The 21,386-nt window shown below is 42.5% G+C and overlaps 1 protein-coding gene across 6 annotated transcripts in view; it reads left to right on the top strand.

Annotated features, from left to right (window-relative positions):
- LOC141148368 (uncharacterized) overlaps window positions 1-21,386 on the top strand; it is a 442,230-nt gene that overhangs the window by 308,168 nt on the left and 112,676 nt on the right. The gene's annotated exons all lie outside the window — the stretch shown is intronic.

Genomic DNA, 21,386 nt, shown 5'->3' with positions numbered 1-21,386 from the left:
GTAAGCTGTAGGAAAAATCAATTTTTCTTTATCGTACATCACGGGACACAGGGCAGCCATAATAATTACTATGTGGGATGTCCTAAAGCAATGTCCTTGAGGCTAGGGAGACACAATCAATCACAGAAACCGCCACCCGAGAAGGACTTATTCTGTCACCCGTAGCATACTGTGGCCAAAGCAGTATACTCCGTAGCTTTGATATCCATCTGGTAAAATCCTGTGAATGTATGAACCAAGGACCATGTACTGGTCTTAAAAACCTGAGCCACGGACACCTGATGGTGGATGGCCTAAGATGCCCCCACACACCTGGTAGCAAGCACTCTTCCAAAAAGGGGTGGGGACCATGCCCTTTCAAGCCAAAGGCTTGAATATTTAACTGGCGGATCCAATGAAAAAATTGTTAACTTAATAGCTGACTGCCCTTCCTGGGCTCTGCTGGCAGCACAAACCAGGATTCCTGACCTGCGCTGACAATTTAAGTAAATCCTGACCGCCTGAACTACCTCCAGAGTATGCAGCGATCTTACTCCTGCCAACTGAGGATTAGAAAAGTCAAGACACTGTCCTGATTTAAGTAAAAACTAGAAACGACTCTAGGCAATAAAGATGGATGAGGACGCAACATCACCTTATGATGTAAGACCAAGAACGGCTCCTTGCATGAGAGAGCCGTCAGCTCTGATACTCCACTTGCTGAGGTGATAGCAACCAAAGAAGCCACCTTCCGAGTCAAGGACTAATAATTGGTTCAAAAGATGGCCTCTGCAAGGACAGTCAAGAGCAAATTCAAGTCCCAAGGACACAAGAGTGGCTTGACAGGCGGGACGGTCTGCGTTCCACCCTGTATGAAGTATGAATCAAGGAGTGAGAAACAACGGCCTCTGAAAAAAAAATGGATAGGGGCTAATCTTACCCCTAATGGTACTTAAGGCCAATCTCCTTTCCCCTACTGATTGGAGAAAGGAAAAAAACTCCTACTCACATATATCTACGGGTGCCTCTACCTGGCTTCAACCCAAAAACCGAAAGCCCAAAAACATCCCCACAGCATGATGCTGCCACCACCATGTTTCACTGTGGGGATGGTGTTCTTTGGGTGATGTGATGTGTTGGGTTTGCGCCAGACATAGCATTTTTTTTGATGGACAAAAAGTTCAATTTTAGTCTCATCAGACCAGAGCACCTTCCTCCATACATTTTCGGAATCTCCCACATGCCTTTTAGCAAACTCAAAACGTGGCATTTTGTTTTTTCCTGAAAGTAATGGCTTTCTTCTGGCCACTCTGCCATAAAGCCCAACTCTATGGAGCGTACTGCTTATTGTCGTCCTATGTACAGATTCTCCAGTCTCTGCTGTGGAACTCTGCAGCTCCTCCAGGGTTACCTTAGGTCTCTGTGCTGCCTCTCTGATTAATGCCCTCCTTGTCCGGTCTGTGAGTTTTGGTGTGCGGCCGTCTCTTGGCAGGTTTGCTGTTGTGCCATGTTCTTTTCATTTGGTTATGATAGAGTTGATGGTGCTCCTAGGGATCATCAAAGATTTGGATATTTTTTATAACCTAACCCTGACTTGTTCTTCTCAACAACATTGTCCCTTACTTGTTTGGAGAGTTCCTTGGTCTTCATGGCAGTGTTTGGTTAGTGGTGCCTCTTGCTTAGGTGTTGCAGCCTCTGGGGCCTTTCAAAAAGGTGTGTATATGTAATGACTAATAATTAATGATTGTTGAATATTATTGATTGTATAAATAGTGTATATGATCCATTAAATATACAGGCACGATACACTGCAAACAAAAATCTTGTACACAATCAGTGGCTAAAAAACGCACTTTATTTACTTTGCACAGATAAATACATTGCAGCATGGATGGCACTTTATTCATTTATACCTTTATATTGCACCGGCATATATTATCATTTATTGAACCACATAGGTGCAGGTGTGAAAACTGGGTAATGCCAGCAGCAATATTTAATATTTAAAATATCTGTATTCATATTCACTGCATATATAGATTTTTCCACCTTTGCTCTGGAGTTTTCGATATACAATATTAGCAGTAATACTACCACTTATATACACTCACCAGCCACTTTATTAGGTACACCTTGCTAGTATGGGGTTGGACCCCCTTTTTCCTTCAGAACTGCCTTCATTCTTCGTGGCATAGATTCAACAAGGTGTAGAAAACATTCCTCAGAGATTTTGCTCCATAGTGACATGATAGCATCACGCAGTTGCTGCAGATTGGTCGGCTGCACATCCATGATGCCGATCTCCCGTTCCACCACATCCCAAAGGGATTGGATTGAGATCTAGTGAGTATGGAGGCCATTGGAGTACAGTGACCTCATTGTCCAGTGGTGAGATGATTGGAGTACAGGGACCTCATTGTCCAGTGTTGAGATGATTTGAGCTTTGTGACATGGAGCATTATCCTGCTGGAAGGAGCCATCAGAAGATAGGTACACTCAGGACCGGGACAAGGGGTGGGCAGGAGGGGAAGCTGCCCTGGGCACTGTGGTATCATGTGTGGTGGGAGGTCCCTGTAAGGAGATTGGGGGGCGGCAGGTAGTAAGAACTGTTCTAGGAGAAATTTGGTGTGTGTGTGCTAGGAGTGGTGATTTGGGGGGTGGGAAATAGGGATGATTGGTGGGGGATTTGTGCTAGGAGGGGAAATTTGGAGATGGGGGATTTGCCTTCCCTGAGGAAGACACGATATCCCTGTGTTGTCACACGTAGGGGAGGGGCAAGGGCGGTGGAGGCAACCGCAGCTTCATGAGGAGCAAGTAGTTGTGGGAATATAGCAGTTGTGTGGCTGTTTGAGGACACATATCTATTGAATGTGCAATATAGCCTGGTGCGCTGGAAGCACCAGGTACATGCGAGTATCCATTTTATGATTTTTAAATAAAGGAGTTGGTTTTTAAACATTATAAGCACTATCGGAGCCTATTTTTTGTCTACATGTATCTGGGACACTGATCTGAGGATCGATATAGGAGTCTGGAGATCCATCTTTATGTTTAAGCCCAGGTGAGGCTCGCAAGCACTGTTTGACCAAACCCAATTGTTAGCTCACACTCCCTGAGGTGAGGATAAGACTACAGGGTGGGAAAAATGAGAGTGATGACACATTAGTTTTTGTACTGAATGATAACAAAAATTGGGTGGGACTTTACATGTACCTTGCAGGGTCTAATAAATACACATACCAAATAGGCTTTAAAAAAATCTTTAATTTCCATATACAAATGGTTAGCTTTAAAAAAAGTTGAATACAACTGGATAAAACCATAGTTACTGTAAGTTTATCCAGGGTGTGTGGGTCCTGGCTGAAGAATCAAAAAACTGGCCTATGCGTTTCGTGGGGAGTCCCGCTTCATCAGGGCCTTAGATTGGAACACAAATTTGTACAAATACTGGAAAGATATACAAACATATTATTGACAAATAACGTATATAAACATTAGCAAATAATTATATTACCATGAAATATTAAACATTAAAAACTTTCAATATATTGAATTTTTGTAATGGTATCCTAATAGAGCTTGTTACATACACCACAGCATGTCATGTGCAAAGAGAGTGGGCAGGGAGGACAAATCCTCTCAAGTAAAATGTAAGTATAAACATAAACTGTATTCTAACATCTATATTCATACCTAGAAAACTACCAAGAAGACTGCTAATTCACCAGTGTAGTTTTTGTCAGCCGGTCCGCTGGAGGAGAAGCCTGGGGAGCCCATGGGGATTAACTCTGTGTCCCCTCAAAGAGAAAACAGACTCCTATGTGATGATGGTGGTAAAGTAAACTTAATGGTGACCAGCTGGGAGAAACCCAACACACCGCCTACTTGGTGGGTGGTACGCACTGGAGAGGGACTTTCACGGGGTGTATACCACTGCCTTAGTCTACATCCCATACTGGAAAGTCAGTGGACAGATGAGCCCGCTCCCACCCCTCTGGATTCAATATGGCCATCCTGGACTTTTGATCCGGGTGACAGGGGCGGTATCAGGGATTTCTCCACCCTCCCCCTGCAATTAAAAGAGACTCCCTTATACATAGAAATACCTCCACCCATGGCTGCTTGCATGTGGCTGGTCATTCATTTGAAGGCACAGCTGAGGAAGTATGCACAACCAGCAAGCCTTTAATTTAGGTGAGGAACCCTTTAAAAAGGGATTAAATTTCTAGTACATAGAAAAAAGGAAGAGTTCCCCCAGGGTTTTTTTTTAGCAACATGGTATATTAGTCAAAGGAGATGAAGATATCATAAAATCAAATCATTTCTTTTTTTTATACAATGAATCAAGATATAAATGAATTAAATTCATAAAATTATAAACTCTGGTTACAGGAAGTCTAAGAAATGTACCATCAATGTTAGTAAAAGTCAACAATACAGTACATTGTATACAATTATAAAATTGACATCCATATGAGTACCCATAGGGGTATAAATAAAAGAAATGATTTGATTTTATTATATCTTCAACTCCTTTGACTAATACACCATGTTGTTAAAAACCCCCTGGGTGAACTCTTCCTTTTTTCTATATATTCCTTGCGGTGTGCAGCCTCCGGACTCATTACATGCGTTTTCCCAAATTTTTAGTACATTTCCTCTATCTGTGTTCTACCTTCTGGGTTCACTTTACTTATAGTGATTTAATAACCTTTTATTGGTTTTCATATAGATTTGTCCACGGTTCAATCCATGCTGCAAGAATAAGCAAAAACATAGGTGTCGTTTGATTTACTCTTCAATTTTGCCTCTTGTAACCTGGGACCCTCTTTTGACCCAGTTCTGGCCCCTTTTGATAATTTAAGGCTAGATTTTTTTGCTCCTCACCCCCCCACCTTTTTTCTTCCCCCTCCCTCCTCTTTCCCTTCCCCCCACTTTCCCCTTTCTCACTCCCCCCCTCCTACACTTCCTTCCACCCCCTTCTTTCCTTCCCCTCTTTTTCCTTCCCTCCTTCCCTAACCTATTTGGTTTTCCTGTTTCTGACTCCCTTCCCTCTCCCCTCTCTTTCTCTCTTTCCCTCTTTTCTCACCCTTCTTTTTTTCTCTCCACTAGTCTTTCCCATTCCCCTTTCTCTCACCCCTTTTTTACCTCCTCTCCCTTTTTTTTCTCCCCCCCTTTTCCCGTTCTCCTTCCTTCTTCCTTCCCCTCCCCCCCTTCCCTCTCCCTCCGTTTCCTTTTTCCTTTGTTCCTTTTCCTCCCCTTTCCTCCCCCCACCCCTTCCTTCTTTTCCTTCCCTAGCCCCCATTTCTCTGATATCCCCAGTAAGTTTACTTTACCACCATCATCAAATAGGAGTCTGTTTTCTCTTTGGGGGGGACACTGAGGTAATCCCCCCTGGCTCCCCAGGCTTCTCCTCCACCGGACCGGCTGACAAACATTACACTGGTGAATTAGCAGTCTTCTTGGTAGTTTTTGCTAGGTATGAATATAGATGTTAGAATACAGTTTATGTTTATGCTTATATTTTATTTTAGAGGATTTGTCCTCCCTGCCCACTCTCTTTGCCCATGACATGGTGTGGTGTATGTAACAAGCTCTATTAGGATACCATTACAAAAATTTTAAGCAACATGATGGAGGGGAAATTTTAATGGTAGAGGATTTATGCTAGTCTGGGGGGGTGCATTTGTGCTGGGGGGATTTGGGAGATGGGGGGCAAATATTTGTTCTGGGAGGGAGGAATTCAGCAGGAGGGGCAGATTTGTACTGAAAGGAGGGGACATTCATGCTTAGGGGGTAATTATGCAGATTAGTGCTCATTTTTGGGGGGGTTTTTTGCTGACACATAATGCTCATGTATCTTGGCAGGGGGTGCAGTTTGGTACATTCGCCCTGGGCTCTAGATGACCTAGTCCCAGCACTGGGTATGGACATGATCAGCAACAATACTCAGCTAGGACGTGGCATTTAAAAGATGCTCAATTGGTGTTAAGGGGCTCAAAGTATGCCAAGAAAATATCCCCCACACCATTACACCACCACCAGCCTGAACCATTGATACAAGGCAGGATGGATCCATGCTTTTATGTTTACACCAAATTCTGACCCCACCATCTGAATGTCGCAGCTGAAATTAAGACTCATCAGACCAGGCAACGTTTTCCTTCTATTGTCCAATTTTGGTGAGCCTGTTCTAAATGTAGCCTCAGTTTCCTGTTCTTAGCTTACAGGAGTGGCACCCGGTGTGGTCTTCTGCTTCTGTAGCCCATCTGCTTCAAGGTTCAATTTGTTGTGCATTCAGAGATGGTATTCTGCATACCTTGGATGTAACAAGTGGTTATTTAAGTTACTGCCCATTCTTCTCTGACCTCTGACATCAACAAGGCATTTTCCTCCACACAACTGCCGCTCACTGGATATTTTTTCTTTTTCGGACCATTCTCTGTAAATCTGAGAGATGGTGGTGCGTGAAAATCCCAGTAGATCAGTAGTTTTTGAAATACTCAGACCAGCTCGTCTGGCATCAACAACCATGCCACTTTCAAAGTCACTTAAATCCCATTTCTGCCCCATTCTCATGCTCGGTTTGAACTCTAGCAAATCATCCTAACCTGATCTAGATGCCTAAATGCATTGAATTGCTGCTGTCAGAGAGGTTACCTGGCTGGATGACTTGCTGGCCGCTCTGGTGCGTGTTGTTGCGCGTGTCCCCTGTGGGCACTGGTGTGCATGTGCCGGCTGGCCCTGGTGCGCGGACGCGTGTTCCTGTGGGCACTTGTCCGCGTGCTCCTATGGGCGCCGGTGTGCACGCGCATGTGGGTGACGCACACATGTGCGCACTGTTTGGCGCCGACTGGTCTATTTAGTTCTGCAGCACCCTTTGCGCGTGCTGCCTGATCATCAGCTTCCCATGACCTTGCTCCTGTACCCGTATCTGTGTTCTGATCTCCTGACGACTTGGCTTGCCTCTCGGACTCCCTGGATTTCTGCCTGCACCTGACCTCGGCGTGATTGACTCCGCTTCTGCCTACTCTGCTGTACCTTGCTGCCCGCCCATTGCTGAACCCGGCCTGAACCCGGACTTGCCTGCTCTGCTCCTGCTCAGCACCCGTTGCCTGTGTTCCTGTCTACCATCTGGCTGTCTGAAGATCCCCTACTTCCAGCATCAGGATCCTCATTACCAGGCTCTCATACTATTCCGTACTTCAGTGCTATCTGTCCTCTCTACCAGGGGCCATGAGTTGGATACATAAGGGAGACCATCCTCTGCCCAAGCGGATTCACCAGTCAGGTTCGTAGCAGTCTGATAGCTGCCATGGGATTGGCTGGTTAGCAATTTGTGTTACCAAGCAATAATAAAGTGGCCAGGAGTGTAGTCCCACTGTCAATGGTTGTTAAGGATACAAACAGGTGCAGGTAGTACCAGTTTCCTGGCCATCTAAGCAAAAGGAAGGAATGGTGATTATATTACCAACCAAATATGGCCATGTCTATGTTTGGTCTGTATCCACACCCTTGTCTCTCATATACCCAGTAAAGTGAACAGCCTCAGATGATACAAAGAGTTGAAAAAAATAGGTTATACTTGTTTATCTGCAGTCTTCTATTTTGTACATCCCTTCAAAAGAGCTGATTTCAGGTAAAATCGTTCTGCATTTGTCAGACAGAGGAGGGGGTGGGAGCTGCAGTTAGAGCACTGAGACACTGTGTGAGAGCTGATTGGAGGAAAGGAACACACTCCTTTTCACAAAGCACAGAAGACACAAATGTATCTTATGTGTTGGGAAAACTTCTCAGAAGTGACTCATGCTGATAACAGAGGAACAAAGCACCAGAGAGAAAAGGCACTTAGAGCTTCAGAGAGAAACAAGTAAATGCTACAGATTTATGTACTTTGTTCAGATTTTATGACTGAGCTTTACAACCACTTTGTGTTTTTGATATGTTCAGGAGATTGAATACCTTGCCACCTCATAATCAAATCAATCCATCAATTATGTAGTGACATCTAGTTCATTTATGGTGGCTTTGAAGGGGATTTTCCATCCTCTGTAGTTTTCAGGTTTGTCATTGAACCTTGGTGAGCTCTTTGTGAAACATGTATTTAGCAAACTGTGGCATGTCTGTGTTTTCAGATCTTGGATGCACAGCTGCCTGCAGAACAAAGCTACTTACCATGACTGGTGTGCTGAGATTTATTGACTATGGGAGATAAGGTGGTGCAAGGGCATTCATACCTGACACTGATTCAGAGTTGATTGCTGTGTTGGGTTGCAGCTGTTGAACAGTTAACTTGGTAGGAGATAATTGACTAGCCTCATGGTAAGATGTATTGTCTATTATCTGCATACTGGTGTCTACAGTTTCCTGCAATGCAAAAGCCTGGTGTACTGATGGATGAGTAGGTAATTGTCTTGAGAGATGTTAGGCGCAGTGTATTGACCTTAGGTGAGGGATACAGCTGCTGTGGCTGAAAAAAGAAACACAAGGGGCGCCAGCTAAGTGCAGCATGAATGGGTTTATTACAATTGATTACAAGTCCAATGTTTCAGGAAGCGATAGTGTCAGGGCTGGACTCAGCCCTTCCTTCTCTGAGCTGGGCGCTTAGCTGTCGGCTAATTGCCAGCTCCTATCTCTCCACGGTTACTCAGCTGTTGCTGATATACTGCTAGTCAGTCCTGCCTACTTAAGCCTTCCAGTCCAGAGGAGCTCTGCCTTCGCCTTGGTCAACATCACAGAGAACATCTCCTGCGTTCCTGTTTAAAAACTTGCTTTGCTGACATCCCTTCTGGCTTCAGATCCTGCTTGCTGTTTCACTACGTTGATCCCTGACTTCTGGCTTGGCTGACTATCCGTTACGGTTACTGAACTTTGGCTATGTTTTGACTGCATTTGTTCTTTTTACTTTATTATTAAACAAGTGTGATTTAACTGTACTTCTGTCTCGGTCTGATTTCATGATTTCTGACAGATAGCCACTGTGGAACACTGGGCAGTATGTGACATCACACCACCGTTGGTGGGCTGGTTGCTATGGTGATGCATTTCAGAACTCCTATTGGCTCCTTTCTCAAATCATTGAAAATCATAGACAGGCAAGCTCTATTTAACAGAGGGGTTTGGGGGTGGGTATCTGCCGATCACAAAACACTCAGCAATAAATAGGCAGTGCAAAGGTGGAAAGAGAGGAAGGGGAAAGACAATCACAAAACCATATGCTGCTGCGGAGCTGTGAAAGTACTAAGCCCAGCAGACTGACGCCTATTGCAACCAGTTAATAATAACAGAAAAAAAGTAGGCTATAATAAATCTAATATTAAGAATATATAGCTAATAAATACATAGTGCCCATTTATACATAAAAAAATGCACATATAAAAGAAAAGCATAAGTATGTAAAAAAAACTGCATGCATAAACCTAAAAGAATACTCTATTGGTATGTATGTGTGGGCAAGACTACCTATCAGCTAATAGTAGTATGAATAAATGGAAAATATGCACATATAAAGGCATTGCACACATAAAAACGCATTTATAAAAAAAAAAGCATGTACAAAAAACCCATACTCTATAGAAACTGCATAAATGAATATGATATAAGAAAAGGATATAGAAAAAAAAAAAAGAAAAGGATATATGGTAGCGAAGCAGAGAAGGATCCCAACGAAAATGGATACTCTGAGTGCAATATAGTCCTCATCTGGATAGATATGTGGGAGAGAGCATAAATATTATAGGATAGTATTAATCTTGATCTCCTCATTAAGGCCACCAGGAACAAGGGTATCCAATGCGTAAATTCAAAAGATTTCATGCTGGCCAACGTTCTGCCTAGTAGAAAGTAGGGATAGATACAATGACCCTGAATCTCAGACTGTCCGTCTTCTTATCATGATATTTTGCAAAGTGTCTGGGAACGCTATATTTCTCTCTCCCTTCCTCAATAAAGTGGCAGTGCTCCCCAAAAAATGTCCTCAGTGTCCATATGGTCCTATCAAGATAAAGGAGATCACACAGAGAACTGAGGCAGTATACAACAAACTCTGAGGAGCAATTACGAAATGCCTTCATGTCTTATGCCCCGTACACACGGTCGGACTTTGTTCGGACATTCCGACAACAAAATCCTAGGATTTTTTCCGACGGATGTTGGCTCAAACTTGTTTTGCCTACACACGGTTGCACAAAGTTGTCGGAATTTCCGATCGACAACCACGCGGTCACGTACACCACGTACGACGAGACTAGAAAAGGCCGGTTCAGAACCAAGCGCGGCACCCTTTGGGCTCCTTTTGCTAATCTCGTGTTAGTAAAAGTTTGGTGAGAGACGATTCGTGCTTTTTCAGACTCGTGGCTTTCAGATCGTTTTCTGCCGTTCAGTTTGTGCTTGTGGGTTTGTATCTGCTCTTCAGTGCGTGCAGTCAGTTCGTATCGGAGTTTTCTGTGCGATCTTGTCCGCTCGTTGCTGTTTTTCAGGTCGCTCTTCACAGGCCTTGCTGTTCTTCAGTGCGTTCTGTTACTTCGTTCTGAGCAGCCGACCGTTTTCTAGCCATGTTGCGTATGCGTACTCCTCGTAGAGTTCGTGCTGTGCGGGGGCTTGGTGTTGGGGTCCTGACCTTGACACAAGTCCAGTCCATGAACAGGGTGGGGAGGAGTTCATGGACCAAGAATTGGTTGCTTCAGCGTGACCAGTTCTGTCATATAGAACTAAATGAATGGGAACTAGTGCGCAAAACCACAATGTGGGCAAGAAAATCTTGAACCTGACGGTAAACCACCCGATGGAGAGCCGCCAACATAGACAGGTCCACTCAGTTCCCCAAAATACAATTAAATAAAAGATATGTGGCGCTATTCCATCAATCAGTAGTACCACTTGAAATATAAAATAATGGGCCGATCAAACCCCACCTTCTACAGTAAATATCCGGAGAAAGTACCCAATAAATAATAGCATACCAAGTGAATAAAAAATATAAAATGGTGGAGATACAATTCTAAGGTAAGGGAAAATTTAAAATCTATCAATATACTATCAAGTGCTTAATCAACAATACCAATTTCCCCTCGTTAAGTAAAAACAAAATATTGTTCTATGTGGATCTGTGAAAAAATAAAACTAACTTCTCAAATAAGATGCTCAAAACCAAAGTACATGTGATAATGATGAATCAGTGCCTTACAAACAAATCAATACCTCATACATATTCACTGTGAATAAAATAAATAAATATATGGATATAAATATGACTAATATGGTAAAGTGACCCTTAATCGTGAATATGCATATACAGATATTAAAGTGACAAAATAGTGCAAAGATGTTCAGCATAAAATGTGCAATAATTAATACATAGCCAAATGCAAATTTCAATCGTACCATAAAATTATAATAAATAAATAATAAAAATAATAAATTAATAGGGCAGTCAATCCCACCACAGGGATGCTGTCCCAAACAGTGACAATGGTGTAGTAAAGTCCAAAAAAGTGCAGTAGTGGTAGGTGGTTTCCACAGCAAAGTCTTTACACACAGTGCTAAACCAATGTGCAGTGATTTTTTCTTTTTTCTATGCACGTTTTAGTGCATCTCCCAAGTCTTTCCCCCAGCCTCTCACCTCCAGAAGCGGCCCCCAATGGGCCAAGTAGAGCGGGTGGATAATAACTAGGAAAGGCTGTGTTCCCTGCAGCGTGTCTTTAAGCATCAAATGCGGGATCCCTTTGATAAAGTCACGTGCTGTGACGCAACGCGTCAGGGTAGGAGGAGTCAGGTGCCGACGCTTCACGGGGACGGCCGAACCCGGAAGCTTTGCTTACATCTACCGTTTGCTGCTTATTTTTAATGTAAGTTATTACGTTTTTTTCAAATAAATGTTTTAAATACTACACCATGAGACCTCTCCTCTGTTCTTGATTAAATTGCTGGGACCGCTGAAAGCGCTGGAAGCTGGGGATGAGAGACAGACTCATTTGATGCTTAAAGACACGCTGCAGGGAACACAGCCTTTCCTAGTTATTATCCACCCGCTCTACTTGGCCCATTGGGGGCCGCTTCTGGAGGTGAGAGGCTGGGGGAAAGACTTGGGAGATGCACTAAAACGTGCATAGAAAAAAGAAAAAATCACTGCACATTGGTTTAGCACTGTGTGTAAAGACTTTGCTGTGGAAACCACCTACCACTACTGCACTTTTTTGGACTTTACTACACCATTGTCACTGTTTGGGACAGCATCCCTGTGGTGGGATTGACTGCCCTATTAATTTATTATTTTTATTATTTATTTATTATAATTTTATGGTACGATTGAAATTTGCATTTGGCTATGTATTAATTATTGCACATTTTATGCTGAACATCTTTGCACTATTTTGTCACTTTAATATCTGTATATGCATACTCACGATTAAGGGTCACTTTACCATATTAGTCATATTTATATCCATATATTTATTTATTTTATTCACAGTGAATATGTATGAGGTATTGATTTGTTTGTAAGGCACTGATTCATCATTATCACATGTACTTTGGTTTTGAGCATCTTATTTGAGAAGTTAGTTTTATTTTTTCACAGATCCACATAGAACAATATTTTGTTTTTACTTAACGAGGGGAAATTGGTATTGTTGATTAAGCACTTGATAGTATATTGATAGATTTTAAATTTTCCCATACCTTAGAATTGTATCTCCACCATTTTATATTTTTTATTCACTTGGTATGCTATTATTTATTGGGTACTTTCTCCGGATATTTACTGTAGAAGGTGGGGTTTGATCGGCCCATTATTTTATATTTCAAGTGGTACTACTGATTGATGGAATAGCGCCACATATCTTTTATTTAACAGTTCTGTCATATGCCTTTGCTCCGTGAGATCCGTGAGAATAATCCTGATGATTTCAGGAACTTTCTCAGGATGACGGACCCCGTGTTTCACCGTTTGTTGGCTTCGCTAACCCCCTATATCAGCAGGCAGGATACCTGCATGAGGCAAGCCATCACTCCGGAGCAGAGGTTGGTCGCTACCCTGCGGTATTTGGCCACAGGGAGAAGTCTGCAGGACCTCAAGTTCTCGACAGGCATCTCCCCCCAGGCTCTTCTTTGGTGACATTTACTGCTTGTGTTTGTTTTAGCTTACCCTGACAGAAATGTGTGGAGTGCAGAAAATGTTGTGATTGTGTAACCTTATACAAAGCACTGTTGGCTGTTATTTACTAAATGCAAAGACACTTTTCACTACAAGTGCACTTGCAACTGCACTGAAACTGCACTTGTAGTGCAAAGTGGATTTGCCCTTAGGAAATTACCCCCATTTTCTCATCAAACAACAATTACATCACCCCAAAAGTGTTTTAGCGTTGAGACAATAATCCACACATTCTTGATGAACAATCTTTTTAATACCTGCACAATCACATGTGCATTTACCAAAGGTTTTTCTGACAAACCAACATGTTTGTTGTATAACAATTTTTGTGGTGTCATTATCCAAAATCAAAATGTCCATTTTATAGAAAACAGGCATGTGTAAAACCAACAAGAAAGACACAAATCTTGATCTTACAAAGTTCACATTTGGTAGAACTTGAAGGCAATATCAGACATGAGTATTTAGGAACTGTGTTTGATATTGCGTTCAGATGGTGGGAAATCACCCCTGGAAAATTTGGAAGATGCACACAAATTTCCCAATGTCAACATGTGCTATCTGCCATCACGGGGGATGAAGGGACGTGTTTTGGGGGAGAAAGCCCTTCCTCACCATTACTTTATTATTGAGGAAGGGGTTGCACCCCCAAAACGCGTCCATTGATCTCCCGTGATGGCAGATAGCACATGTTGGCACACTGTGTGCATCCTCCAAATTTGGCTTTGGGAAAAATCACAAAAACATTTCGCACATTGTAGCAGACAAAAGAAGAAAGTGATTTTGAGGGGCTTTAAACTCGCCCCAAAACATCAATGATGTTTTTATATTTTGGAATAACATCATTGATGTTTTGCTTGATGTTTTCCAATTGTAAATTACACCCCATGATCTCCCCGATCAGGATCTGGGCACTTTCGGATGTGAAAGGATCTTCATCCACAACCTCACGATCACCTAAAAAGAAAGGAAACCCAAAATAAATTAGGTCTAAAAAAAATGCCGCCATCCATCTCTTATCTGAGACTGTGGTCGCAGACACTCACCTGTTGTGGTGACTAGTTCCACCACGTCTTCATCCTCCTGCTCATCTTGTGTTGGGGGGATTTCCCCTTCTTCCAGAGGGGGGGGGCTCTGGTCTCCTCGGATGAGGGGTGTCCTCCGAGTCTTTTCTCCCCTATGTAAAACAAAAATGGTATAATTAGCACACAGATATTTAATGTCAGACCTATAAAGATGAAACATTGCTTGGAAGTGGGGTACAATTGTCTATTTTAGCAGAGTTCCAAGGTGTAGCTTTTTTAGTGTCCTTTGTCAAGCTGCAATACTTTACCTGTTTGGTACAAGCTTCACAGATGGAGACCCCCCTATAGTATACACTGGAGCACCTGTGTGGCCCCCCTAATAAAAATGGTGTTCTTGTGTCCCACACTAGTGCTCCAGTGTCCAGATGTGAAAACAGCTGCTCAGTATCCTCTCCTTACACACAATCTAGTTTGCATTTCATTCTAGTAACAAAGCCATCTACACAACCCAATTCTTTGAAGACAAGTATAGGGCCTCAAAATGGTGGCCAAATGCATATGGGCTAAACAATGGTATTTTATAGTCCGAAAAAAAAATGTGTGATCCGAACGAATAATGTGCCCATGAACATGAAAGTTGCCATTTTAAACTGTACAACAGTTCCTAAAAGCACATGGAGCAGCACGAACATAATAAACACAAGAACAATAGGAACACAGCACAACTACTTACTTTTTTGCAGCACTCTCCGGATCTTTCTGTACTGCTCATGTTCTCGTAATTTCAGGTCCGACCACCGCTTCCTGAGCTGATCTTTCGATCGTCGTACCCCGAATTTCCGGTGCAGACTCCTGACCACTTTCGCCATGATCTTGGCCTTTCGGACATTGGGGTTGGGGTAAGGCCCATACTTTCCATCATAGTCGGCCCTCTTCAGGATGTCCACCATCTCCAACATCTCCCCAAAGGACATATTTGAGTCCTTTAATCTCCTTCTGGATTGGGACGTTTCAGGCTCCGGCCTTTCCTCGTCCTCCTCCTCCTCGTTGCTGTAATTAGCATGATCCTGCTGTCTATCCGCCATGTGCTCTTCCTCCACTGAGCCGAACGAAAAGGGGCGGGGAATAGAATAGAAAGAACGTCAGGGGCGGGCGGAGTTATACGCATGCGCAGTGTGTATAAATCGTAACGCGCGCGTCTTACGTACGATCTGTGAGCGGAGGAAGGAGCATCGGAGACGCCGATCGTGCTAACGAAGGTAGGATCTAAACTTGGGCCTATACTGCTTCGAAATTGAAGCCTATATTGTAACAAGATTAGGGGAGTTTGGCCTGACATTAGGGTTTGTCTTGTGTTGTGTCTTGCAGAGAAAATGGATGGGTTCAACGACCACAATTTCCTGCCCCTGTTTATTGACAAGTACAGAGAGCTGCCCTGTCTGTGGCAGGTCAGACACCCCCACTATAATCACAAACAGAAGAGGCAGGCAGCGCTGGAGAAACTGCTGGAGTTGGTGAAGCCGGTGGTCCCCACAGCAACCATCCCTTATTTCAAAGCTAAAATTGGTGGCCTGAGGAGCACTTATCTGAGGGAGCGCAAGAAGGTCACAGATTCCCAGAGGTCCGGAGCTGCAGCAGATGACGTTTATGTCCCCAGGCTGTGGTACTATGAGAGACTGCGATTTCTGTCAGACCACACTGAAGTCAGGGAATCCCTCTCCACTCTTCCTTCCACCCTTCCTTCCACACCAGCTGAGGCTTCTGATGTCCAACCTAGGCCTTCCAGCCAGGAAGAAGTGGAGGAGCCCAGCTGGAGTCAGGTATAGCATTCTTCTACAGATTTCTGGTCAATAAATAAATGATGTTTACTAGATGTTATTATTGATCACTAATTGCTGCTTGAAAGTGTTTTACATATCAATAGACAGTAGTGGGCACCCAAAATTGGGACAAGAATGCAAAATGCTGGGCTCAGAAGGATAGTCTGTTATATTTGTTAACATTGAATTTGCAGCAGTCAGGAGGTGAAAATTGTGTGTGATTGATGAAAACAATACTAAAACTATGTCCCTTTTTCATACACAGGAAGACCTCAGCCAGGAGGAGGCTGTGGAATGTGGCAGTCAGGAGGAGGCGGGGATTAGTGGCAGCCAGGAGGAGGCGGGGCTAAGTGTCAGCCAAGAGAAGCCAGGGACTAGTCGCAGCCTGACTGAGTCTCAGGTCCCTCCCCTCCGCCTGCCATATAAAAGGGCCAGGAAGGCCACTCCCAGTCCTGTGCAGGATTCAGCGTACAGGCTGATCCAGGAGGCTTGCGCGTCCCTCAGAGCCTTCCCCAGTCCTGAAGAGGCCTTTGCCTGCATGGCTGCCACCAAATTGCAGGGCATGCAGGAGGGCAAGATTTCTGAGGACCTGATTTATAAAGTCCTTCGTAAGGGGGAGAGTGGGGAACTGACACACAAGACAGATGTCATGGAGAGGGACGATCCTCCTCCTCCTCCTCCTCCTGCTGCCACAACTCCACCACCACAGCCAAAGCCTGTAAGGAAGCGTGGAAGGAAGACCAAAGAGTGATGACCCTGGGTTCAGTCTGGTCTGACAAAAGCTTCAGTCTCTCGTATGACCACAGCCTGGGGACACAGATGTCATCTGCTGCTTTCCGGATCTCTGGGACTTCTGGACCAGACTGCCCTCCCTTAGATATGGACTCCTCAGGCCACCAATTTTGCTTTTAAATAATTGATGTGTGCCCTGGGAGTCCAAGGCTTCGCCCACTTCTGCAGTTTCTCCAGCGTTGCCTCCCTCTTTGTTTATAGTTGTGACCCCTTAATAAAATATTTTTAGGTAAATTCTACTCTCCTGTGTGTGTTTTCATCCAAAAAGGACAGTTTGTTGGTGAGTATTCAGGTACATTTCTAAAGTACAATGTGAAATTAACAAGGGACAACAACACCAAACAATCTCCTACAGATTAAATAGAACAACATATCAATGGTGTTGTGGGAACTTGTCACAAAAAACACACAAACATTTTCGGGAGTACAAATCAAAATCACCAAAAAAATAAAAAATAAAAAGAGAAACACAAAAAAAGATTCTACATTAAAGTAAAAAAAAAAAAAATATGTTGTCAGATGTGAGAAATCAAAATATATTGAGGGAATCCCGATAAATAGTAACGAAAAAAGTTTGTGAGAAGTGTGTGTGAATATGAGCATCAAAACGACTTAATTCTTGTCACATTATAAAGAAGAAGAGAGTGCGCTATATTAAACCATTTTGAACATTGCAGCGTGACGAAAGTGCTTTATCCATTACGAACGCTAAGTTTACCAGAACGAGCTGTCCCGTGTCGGAATTTCTTCTGAGCATGCGTGGCACTTTGTGCGTCGGAACAGGCCACACACGGTCGGAATTGACGCGATCGGATTTTGTTGTCGGAAAATTTTATCTCCTGCTGTCCAACTTTGTGTGTCGGAAAATCCGATGGAAAATGTCCGATGGCGCCCACACACGGTCGGAATTTCCGACAACACGCTCCGATCGGACATTGTCCATCAGAAAATCCGACCGTGTGTACGGGGCATTACACTTTTTGCCTTTTGCTAAAAATTGTTTCTGACCATGTTGGATGTACTGGCAGGTTAGGCATCTAAGCTTCCTACACTAACACATCCCTCTGAGAGAAAAGAAAAAACATAAAGATGTTTATTGGTATTTTTATTTGGCCTAAGCTTGTTGGGGGCTACTCTGTTTTTCATACTAGGGGTCTTTCTGTCTGTCATTCTAGGCTGTTCACCAATGATGGATTTAAGGTGAGGGTTCTCTAGTAGGATTGCCTAATGTTTTTTGAAAATGTTCTCCATCCTCTTATACTTACACTGGTACTGTGTAATAAAATGAACAGCCGAGGCTGTATCCAGTGTGGGCTTGTGGGAAGTATTATCCTCTAAAAAGAGGGAAAAGGCCTCATCAACCTAACGAGCAGGATACAGTTTGTCAGTGAATTTCTTTTTAAGTAGAATGCTGTATACCTGATAGTCCTTAAAGAGGAAGTAAACCCTAATGGTGGTATTTTATCACCACTGGGGTTTTTTTTAATTATTTTTATTTTTTCCAAGAATATTTTTATTGAAAATATAAATGTAAATCATATCAATGGTGTGTGAATGCTACAACAAATAAGAAATAGGAGATGCACATTACAGATATGATATCTGAACAGCAGTAATACCTAACATCCAAAGGAACCTACGCTGATATATAATTGGGATAGATCTAAGCGTCTACTCATTTTTTTGGGGGGGGTAGTTTGAAGCTGGTTCTGTTGGGTCCCTGCAGTCTATGAAGAGTTTTGATACAATGATATATGGTTCTCTTGTCACCTTAAGGAGTGCTCCTGCTAGAAAGCTCAAACATTGTGAGTGTATATATGAGTATGGACATGTATTTACGTATGTACATTTGTGAATGCAGTTCCATATACAGTTATATACAATACTTTGTGTTTTCAATTGAAATTGTTTTTTCAGAAGTGGTATTGTGCCCTGAAGAAGATTTGCTTGTATTTGCAAATTTCGAAACACGTTGGAGATCCCCACCTACTTTATTTCATCGCAATCTATCGATGAAGAAACAGCAAGTAGCTGGGGACTACCACTTTATGTTTACATCCAATTTTCATGATATATGATATCATCACTTATTGTCATTGTTTTTTAAATTTTCCAATCTGGAATTTTATTGAAATCTATTTGTAATAAATATATAGGTTTTATAAATACACTCTCTTCTTTCAAATTGCCTACATAATCCCACTTTTTGAGGTTTATTCTTATGCCCTGTACACACGATAGGATTTTCCGATGGAAAATGTGTGATAGGACCTTGTTGTCGGAAATTCCGACCATGTGTGGGCTCCATCACACATTTTCCATTGGAATTTCTGACACACAAAGTTTGAGAGCTTGCTATAAAATTTTCCGACAACAAAATCCGTTGTCGGAAATTCCGACACAAATCCGACACACAAAGTGCCACGCATGCTCAGAAGAAATTAAGAAACGAAAGCTATTGGCTACTGCCCGGTTTATAGTCCCGGTGTACGTGTTTTACGCCACCACATTCAGAACGATTGGATTTTCCGACAACTTTGTGTGACCGTGTGTATGCAAGACAAGTTCGAGCCAACATCCGTCAGAAAAAATCCATGGATTTTGTTGTCAGAATGTCCGATCAATGTCCGACCATGTGTACAGGGCATTATAGTCATGTATACCATTTCCCCTTTATTATTTAGCATTTTCCCTATAAAATATATTGATTTTCTATTTATACGTACTCATGCTAAATATTTCCCAGGTTTATTTCCCCATTGGTATCCTGCTTTGGCTACTAAATTAAAGACTTTTCTTGTTTCCTGCTCCATTAACTCTTTTATTTCCTCCCTTTTTTTGACTAAGGTATATTGTACCTCTTTCTCTACTGTTTTTTTTATGTCCCTGTTCTAATGCGTATGTTTCTGTTGTTAATATTTTCATGTTATTTAAGCTTTCCCTCTTTTTTTTTGCAATCAAGATACCTCTAATATAGGCTTTATATGACTCCCATATCGTAGCCTCAGATACCCCTGGGGTTTCATTCAACAGGAAGTATTGTTGTAATTATTCTTTTATCCTACCTACCACCTCTCTGTCTTGTATTAGTTCCGTATTTAATCTCCAAGTGCTTATCCTGTTCTGGTTCTCTTTTAACCTCAACTCCATTATTACAGGGGCATGGTCTGATAAAAATATTATCTCCTATAGATGTTTTGACTACGGAATCCAACCATCTATGGTCTATCAATATATAGTCCAACCTAGAATATTTCCCATGCGCTGGGGAGTAAAATGTATAGTCTTTTACCCTTGGGTGTTGTACTCTCTATACATCCACCAACTAGGCTTGATACCATTTCTTCTTCACCATCTTTATTTGATGGTTATCCCTCCCCAGCATGTGCAACAAACTGTCTGTCCTTGGGTCCATGCAGAAATTCAATTCTCCTGCCAAAATCAATTTATCTTTTTTAAAGTCCATCAACCTTCCCAATATCTCCTTCAGAGACCCTGCTGGATTTTTGTTTTGGCAATATATATTACTCAGAGTACTTTCAATCCCATGTAACCTCCCTTTAAAAAACATACATAGTCCTTCAGGGTCTATCATCCTTTATTCCAAGGAGAACTTAACCTCTTTTGCAAATCCTAGTGCTACACCCTTAGCTCTTTTTGTTGTTGAGTCTCCATAGTACTGATGTTTTGAGTATAATTTATTATTTACATTGTGTGATATATGTGTTTCCTGTAAGAAGACTATGCTTGCAGAGTATTGTTTAATTTCTTTAAGACCCTTTTTTCTCTTTACTGGGGTGTTTAAACCTCTTACATTTTAGGTTATAAAATTCAATGTCATGTTGTCTCTCCCTCTCCTTTCTTCCATGCTCCATTCCTTAGTCTGTTCCCATCCTTAGCCGGGCCCAGAGGCTGGGAAGCTCTTTGGGAACAGTATGGTAGGGGATAGCCTGAGGAGACCAAGAGGGGGCCAGAGGTAAGGCGACTTCCAAATCTTTAGTGAGGTCTATTCTTTTCCCTCCCCCTGTTTTTAAAGAAAGTTTTAATTTCGCAAATATACTCGCCATTTCCCTTTCATGGGCAATTGCTCTTTTAAATTTTCTTTTTCCATATATCCCATTTCTGTATCACTTTCTATCTCCAGACCAATTTTGGATTGCTTTAGCGTCTCCATCCTGCCTGATATCCTATCCGTTTTTATTTACCCCTGTTGCTTTTGCCCAGGCTCCCAATTTTTTTCAGTTGCTGTCTTGTCATTACTCCCTTCGTGTGACATGTACTTTTGTTATTGTCCTGGGGCTAGCGCTTATTTTTGGTGATTTTACATTTCCAATTGCTTTTACTGTTTTGCCCCTCATCATGCCTTTCAACTAGATAACCACCACTATTTCACTCAATTGTGTGTGTAATCTTCTGAGATATGTCCTACATATATCCACAGTTCATGTATAGCAGGAAACACCTATGACATTTAACCACTTCAGCCCCGGAAGGATTTATCCCCTTCCTGACCTCAGCACTTTTTGCGATTCGGCACTGCGTCGCTTTAACTGACAATTGCGCGGTCGTGCGACGTGGCTCCCAAAAAAAATTGACGTCCTTTTTTCCCCACAAATA

This window comes from Aquarana catesbeiana, linkage group LG06 (genome assembly GCF_042186555.1).
Source record: "Aquarana catesbeiana isolate 2022-GZ linkage group LG06, ASM4218655v1, whole genome shotgun sequence".
NCBI classification, from domain to species: domain Eukaryota; kingdom Metazoa; phylum Chordata; class Amphibia; order Anura; family Ranidae; genus Aquarana; species Aquarana catesbeiana.
The sequence above is the reverse complement of the archived record's forward strand: the minus strand, read 5'-3'. Positions and strand labels throughout refer to the sequence as shown.